General features: G+C 47.8%; 1 pseudogene; it reads right to left on the reverse strand.

The window, feature by feature from the left end:
* Positions 1 to 1,113: 1,113 nt before the first annotated feature.
* On the reverse strand, positions 1,114 to 3,156 carry LOC112395509 (signal recognition particle receptor subunit alpha pseudogene; annotated as a pseudogene).
* Positions 3,157 to 7,124: the final 3,968 nt, after the last annotated feature.

Below are 7,124 nucleotides of genomic sequence, written 5' to 3' on the forward strand. Positions count from 1 at the left end.
CATTTACTGAGGTAATCTTTAATTTTTCTCCAGATATATTTTATAGTTTTCAGTGTCAAGGTCTTGCACACCTTTCAATAGATTTATTCCTAGGTATTTAATATTTTTCATGCAGTTACAAATAGTATTGATTTTTTTATTTATGAAATTTATTTTCTTATATAAATTATGTATGTCTCTGGGCAGACAACCTTCACCTTATTGCACTAATAGCACATCTGTAATACCAAGCTACAGGACAAGTCTTAACAAGGTCTGTATTCAACGTAGCACGTGTCTACCAGGCACTGTAGAAGAGGATGAGGAAAAGCCAGGATCCAGCTCAGGTGAAGAAGGGGAGGGGGCAATGTGTCTCGCCTCTGACAGTTGGTTTTTTCCCGGGAAGGGGAACATGCAAAGTTATGTCTGGAATCTGGAAGGGCGAGGAGATCTTGGAGGCTGAGAAGCCCAATGCAACACTGCAGCTCGGCTCCCTTTATCTCTGGGGGAAGCAGGGACTCCTCTTTCACTCATTTGTAACACATCACTCTGGCCTAGCTGATGCTTTGGGTAAACAGAGACAGGGGTCATCCTCAAATTAGCAGCACTTAAGAACAGGCCATACACTGCCACAGTGTGCCACAGTCCCTGGGGGTCCCTGGCCCCAGGGACCTGAAAGCTGTGTATCCTAGGGAGAGGTGCCACTCAAGACCCAGAGATGGCTGTGGAAGTCCCTTTATCTAATGGAGCTGGGGATGATGCTTGGACGTCCCCATGACCACACTTAGCTAGCAAAGCTCTGGTGTTGGATCTTCTAACCATTGGTCAAAGCTGTAATGAGACCGAGTCTGTAGGCAGAGTGAAGGGATGCCTGAGTAGGAAGGGGGAGGAGCGTGGGGATGGGGGCGGGTAATGGGCAGTGATTATAACATGATTAGGTCCTCCTTGCAGATGGAGGCTGGGCTGAACTGGGAGTGGGGTTAGGAGGGGCTGCAAGCCCCCGCCCGGAGCTCCTGTCACTCTGCCTTTGAACAACGCTGAAGACAATTTGCTCACATGCTCTAGAGCACATTCTTGATACAGGGATGGGGGCTTTGCGGGGAAGTGGTGATTTGGTATTGGCCAAGAGCCACATTAAGCCTGTATGAGGGCAACGACCACAGCCTTGGCCTTGAGACTGCATAGGTCACAGTAGATCTGGCCAGTGCCCACAAAGACGATGGGTTTGCTTGTGATGTAGGTCATAGAAATAGCAGCTCCCACCTTGTCATCAATGGTATCAAATTTGGTAAGGGCACCGAGGTGTCTGGGCCATAGAATGGTCAGCCAAGGCTCTGTTGAACTTGACCAGCTGGTCCACGGCCTCATTGCCTACTAAGTCCTCCCCCACAAACAGCACCAAGTCGGTGCATTGACAGTAATGAGCTTAGCCAGGGCAGTCATCAGAGGGGCATTGTCTTGCATGCGGCCAGCTGTGTCCACCAGCACCACATCAAAACCTTGGTTATGTGCAAAGGCAACGGCTTCCATGGTAATGCCAGCAGCATCCTTGCCACAGCCCTTCTCAAACAACTGCACCATGGTGTGGCTGCCGTGATTCTCGGGGGGGGGGAAATGCCGGGTGTGTGTCCACAGCTGCTCCACAGCCCCGGCACGAAACGTATTGCAGGCAGGAATGAGGACACTGAAGCCATTCTCTAACAGCCAGAAGGAAATCTTGGCAAGATTAATAGACTTCCCCATGTCATTCACACCACAGAAAGTGACCACGTAAGGGCGCTGATGGTGCTGGGCATCCGTGATATCCTGGAGCACGTCCACACAGTGCTGTGGCTGCGGAATCTGCACCAGGGACTCTTGGAGAGCTTGCTTTGGAAGTCACCGTGCTGAACGTCCCCATCACCTTCCCTTCCAGCTTGTTGGCCACAGATTCACAGAGTTGCACTGCAATGTCTGCTGCCACGTTCTTAGCGATGAGATGGTCACGCGTCTTGTCCAGCACAGATTCCATGTCTTCACGACTCAAGGTCTTGGAACCCTCAAGGCCCCTCAGCATCCCAAACATGCCACCCACGTTCCCCTTGGTAGCACTAGGTTTGATGGAGTTTTGAGCAGTCCCTTAGTCATCTGAGCTGCTGCAGTCCAGATCCTAAAGCTGCCTCCCAGACCCAGTCCCTCGAATCAAGTTGATGCCCTCGGCTGGGGCCACCTCAGGGGCTCCGTTGGTGGTGGGAGTGCAATAGTCCAAGACTTCTCTGTTAGCAGAGCCACCCAGTGCCCACACCCCGGGCACTTTTTTGCCCTTCTCCTTGGGAGCATTTGACTTACTGGACTTGCCGGACTTCTCCATACCCCTCTCATGCTTCTGAATGAACTCTTTTCACTTCCTGCGGATCAATTCCTGTTTGGAAAGTTCTATCCCGTTCTCAGGCCCCACTGGGAGACCTGACTTTTCTGCAGGGACTTTTTTGCTGGTAGCCAAAGGGCCATCAGAACCTTCCTTCTTGGTCCCCTTGTTTTTTTTTTTTTTTTTTTTTCTGTTCTTGGCTTTTTCCTTAGGCTTTTCACCCCGTGTCTCAATCATGGACCTCACAGGTTTCTTGGCCTTTTCAGAATCTTCCAATTTCTTCATGGTTGTGGGAGCACGGACCTTACCGCTCTCCTCTGATTCACGAAGGAGCCGCAGAAAGTCATTCTGGCAATTGAAAGTGCCATTCAATAGACTTAAGGCACGTTGCTGTTGGATCTCAGTGCGGTACTTGTCACAAAACAGCCGGTGCACAGCGTCTATCAACTTGCCTGCGTATGTCAGTGTTAGGATCTTCTGAAAACCTACCACAAACACCAGCTCAAACTGGTTGTCCAGTTTATACCTGGGCGCGAGTGCCTCATGGGTGAAGCAGTTGTTACCTCCCCTTTCCTAACACGGTACCGAACGAATCAACGCGTTAATGAGCCGGGTGCATGAGTCGCTCACGCCCTGGAATCACCAGAGCACGAGCCGCCTTTGGAGAAAATGGTGAAGAAGTTGAGCGTGGCGGCAGCGGGAAAGGAACCGGGCTGGCGCCGGGAACTCAGGCCGAGATCGTCGCTGCTTCCTGCTGCGCCAAGCGCTGGACACGTCCCACCAGTGGCCCCGGACACCGGCTCCAATGGTATTGTTTTGTTAAGTTTCATTTTCCAATTGTTTCTTGCTAGTGCGTATCGACAGAAATACATTTGTTTTGTATATTGATCTTGTATCCAGTAGCCTTTTTAAATTCACTTATTAATTCTATGAAACTTCCATATATTTAATTTAAAAAACATCTTCATCGATCTTAAAGTTCCAGCTGGTATTTTCATTATTTTAAAGCATCCCATTTATTGACCATCACCGCTTATCTTTCTGGCTCACTCTCTTAAATATCGTGAATCCATTAACTTTCTAACCTCTTCAGGACCTCCAGCCCATTGACCCTACCACCTTTTTATTGCCCTTCACCTTGCCTACTTACCTCTCGGGGTCCATGGTCTCATCATTATCATTACTTTCTTGCTCTCTTTCCTCTATATAGATCTTGCTTGGATACATTCCTGTTTAAATCCAAATCCCAGGCTCAACATTGTTGAGAAAAAGACACAACGATATTGGCTAGTTTCACTATAAATGGGCCTGTGATGCTACTCATTTCCCAAGTCCATTTGTTCTTCCACTCTTAACTGACTATCTCACACCCTCTGTCTTCTCAAACCTCCAAAGCCTCCTCTCCACCCTCACTCTCAAATGGTGATCTTGCTTCTTATTTCATTAGAAAAGCAATCAAAAGAGAACCTCTACATTCTACGACCAACACATCAACCTACCCACCAGTATGTGCACTCCTTTATTCCAGCGCATTCGTCATACAATAGTTTTATCTCTCTCTCTCTCACATCTTCCATTACTCCCTCTCTAATGATTCATTCTCAGCAGCTTACAAACAGGCCATGTTATCTCCTGTCTTAAAAACCAAATCAGGGCTTCCCTGGTGGCGCAGTGGATAAGAATCTGCCTGCCAATGCAGAGGATATGGGTTCGATCCCTGGTCTGGGAAGATCTCACATGCGGCGGAGCGACTAAGCCCATGCGCCACAACTACAGAGCCTGTGCTCAGGAGCCTGTGATCCACAACTACTGAAACCCATGTGCCTAGAAACCATGATCCGCAACAAGAGAAGCCACCGCAACGAGAAGCCCCCGCTCGCCACAACTGGAGAAAGCCCACGCACAGCAATGAAGACCCAACACAGCCAAAAAAAGGAAATAAAGAAAATAAAATCAAACCAAATCCCTCCTCTGACAGCACGCTTTTTTCTAGGTACCGTCTCATTTTTCTAATCTACTTTATAGCAACACATCTCAAAAGATTGCCTTTATCCTCTCTCTCTACTTTGTCTACTCCCATTCTCTCTTGAACCCACTCCAGTCCACTTACCCTAGCCGCAGGGAGTGCTGTAACAGGGAGCAGAGAAAAGAGCAGTATCTGGAGAGAGGGATGATTGGACTCTAATCCGGTCAGCCTTTGCCCCAACTATTACACCAAAACTGCTCTTGTCAAGGTCACAAATGACCTCCATGTTGCTAAGTCCAGTGGTCAGTTGCCCTCTTACTTGCTTATCTACAGCCCAGATGATCATTTCCTCCTTGAAACTCATTTGACCTCACAGGGACACTCTTCTCTCTTTGTTCTCTTTTCCCCTCTGGGGCTTTCCTCCCATCTTCCCAACCTCTACCTGAAGTGCCCAGGACCCAGTCTCAGACCTCTTCTCTTGTCTACACTTGGTTGATGGCTCTCAACCCTATCAGATCCAATACTCCCTTTTAATTTAATTTAATTTATTTTTTAAATGTTTTATCATAAATAATGTCAAACATACAAACAAAAGTGGAGAGAATAGTACAATGTATTCCCATATATCTATTACCTGGGTTCAGTATTTAACAACACTTCTCCCCATTTGCTTTATCTATCCCTTGTTCTATTTTTCTTTGCAGAAGTCTGGGATTTGAAAACAAATCCCCAGACACCAGTCATTTCACTCCTACCTACTTCAGTATGCATTTCTTTTTTTCTTTTTCTCTCTTTCTTTTGTAATTCAAGCAAGATCGGTATGCATTTCTTTTTTTTCTTTTTTTTTTTTTTTGCTGTACGCGGGCCTCTCACCGCTGCAGCCTCTCCCGCTGTGGAGCACAGGCTCCAGACGCGCAGGCTCAGCAGCCATGGCTCATGGGCCCAGCCACTCTGCGGCACGCGGGATCCTCCTGGACCAGGGCACGAACTCGTGTCCCCCGCATCGGCAGGCGGACCCCCAACCACTGCGCCACCAGGGAAGCCCCTGGTATGCATTTCTTAAAGACATGGGCCATTGTCTTGCAAAACCACAATGCCATGACCATACCTAACAGCATTTAAAATAGTTCTTTGGTATCATTTAATATCCAGTCCGTAATTACACTTTCCTTAATGTCTCAGATACGTGTTATTACAGTGGATTTGTTCAAACTTGGATCCAAACATGTCTCATTATATTTTGCCCCCTATCCTTTCAACTTTATTCATTGCCAGCAGTCCTCTTCTTCCCTTTATTTTTCATATCATTGACTTATTGCAGAAACCAGCTCAATTGTCCTGTAGAATGTTCCACATTCTGGATTTATTCCTTTTTTATAACAAATCTTTTGTAATTTGCCCTTTACTGTCCTGAAATGAAATTGAGAAATAATGTAGCTACTGTATTAGTTAGGGTCTGGCAGGAAACAGATGGCACACTCAAGCCGAGTCCAATCAAGGCCAGTTTTATGAAGGGATTATTGACAAAGATTGGGCAAAGTTAAGGGAACCAACAAGAAATGAGGAAGCACTAGAGGATGTGTCTGCCATCCCTGGGCCTGAAGGACCAAGAGGAGGGAGTGGTATCTCCCTTTGGCTGAACCCCACAGGAAGCCACTGGGCAAGGGAGCTGGTTGATGTCATTTATGAAAGTTGGCCTCCTGGGGCAGGTAGCAGGGTGCAGTAGAGCAGAGAGTAGATTGGGTCGAGAGGGACAAATGAAGTATATCCCTCAAAGCAGTCTACACACATAATTTCAAAATAATGAATTGAATTTCCTGTATTACAAGGAAAAAGAAGAGGAAACTAATGTATAAAGTATTATATATTTGAATATGCAAAAATTTTGCACAACTTCACCAGAAGCCCTAATGGAATCCTCAGATGCTTGCAGCCGTTCCTAGAATCACTGTGTCTGCCAAAGCTGCACATGCAGACTGATCCAGGAGAACTGGAGTGGCATCTCAAATACAGAGAGAAGCCATGTTGTTGATTTTCGAATCAAGACCAAGCACCCTCTTGCATCAATTACAGGGAAATGGCGTTCCTGGGAAACTTGGTGTATATTAAAACAATACCCCGGGGGCTTCCCTGGTGGCGCAGTGGTTGAGAGTCCGCCTGCCGAAGCAGGGGACACAGGTTCGTGCCCCGGTCCGGGAAGATCCCACATGCCGCAGAGCGGCTGGGCCCGTGAGCCATGGCCGCTGAGCCTGCGCGTCCGGAGCCTGTGCTCCGCAACGGGAGAGGCCACAACAGTGAGAGGCCCGCGTACCGCAAACAAACAAACAAACAAAAAAACAATACCCCGAATACTCGGTGTTTATGTGGAGAATAGATTTAGGCTCTATGCTGAGATAAATAATAAACATATTTTTTACCAAATGAATGTCTGATAGAACATTTTAAGTTAATTAATTAATTTATTTGTGGTACGCGAGCCTCTCACTGTTGTGGCCTCTCCCGTTGTGGAGCACAGGCTCCAGACGCGAAGGCCCAGCAGCCATGGCTCACGGGTCCAGCCGCTCCGCAGCATGTGGGATGTTCCCAGACCAGGGCACGAACCCGTGTCCCCTGTATCGGCAGGCGGACTCTCAACCACTGCGCCACCAGGGAAGCCCCTGATAGAACATTTGAAGATCATATGGAATGCGGGACAATTTCTGTTATGCAGGACTGTCCCGTGCATTGCAGGATGCCGAGGAGCCCCGGCCCCACCCACTAAAGCCTCATAGTGTGCCCCACCCTAATCATGAATACATAACCTCCCCCAGCAAAAACGTCCTGGCAATTTTC

Source organism: Neophocaena asiaeorientalis, unplaced genomic scaffold (genome assembly GCF_003031525.2).
Source record: "Neophocaena asiaeorientalis asiaeorientalis breed wild unplaced genomic scaffold, Neophocaena_asiaeorientalis_V1.1 scaffold106, whole genome shotgun sequence".
In the NCBI taxonomy this organism is placed as follows: Eukaryota; Metazoa; Chordata; class Mammalia; order Artiodactyla; family Phocoenidae; genus Neophocaena; species Neophocaena asiaeorientalis.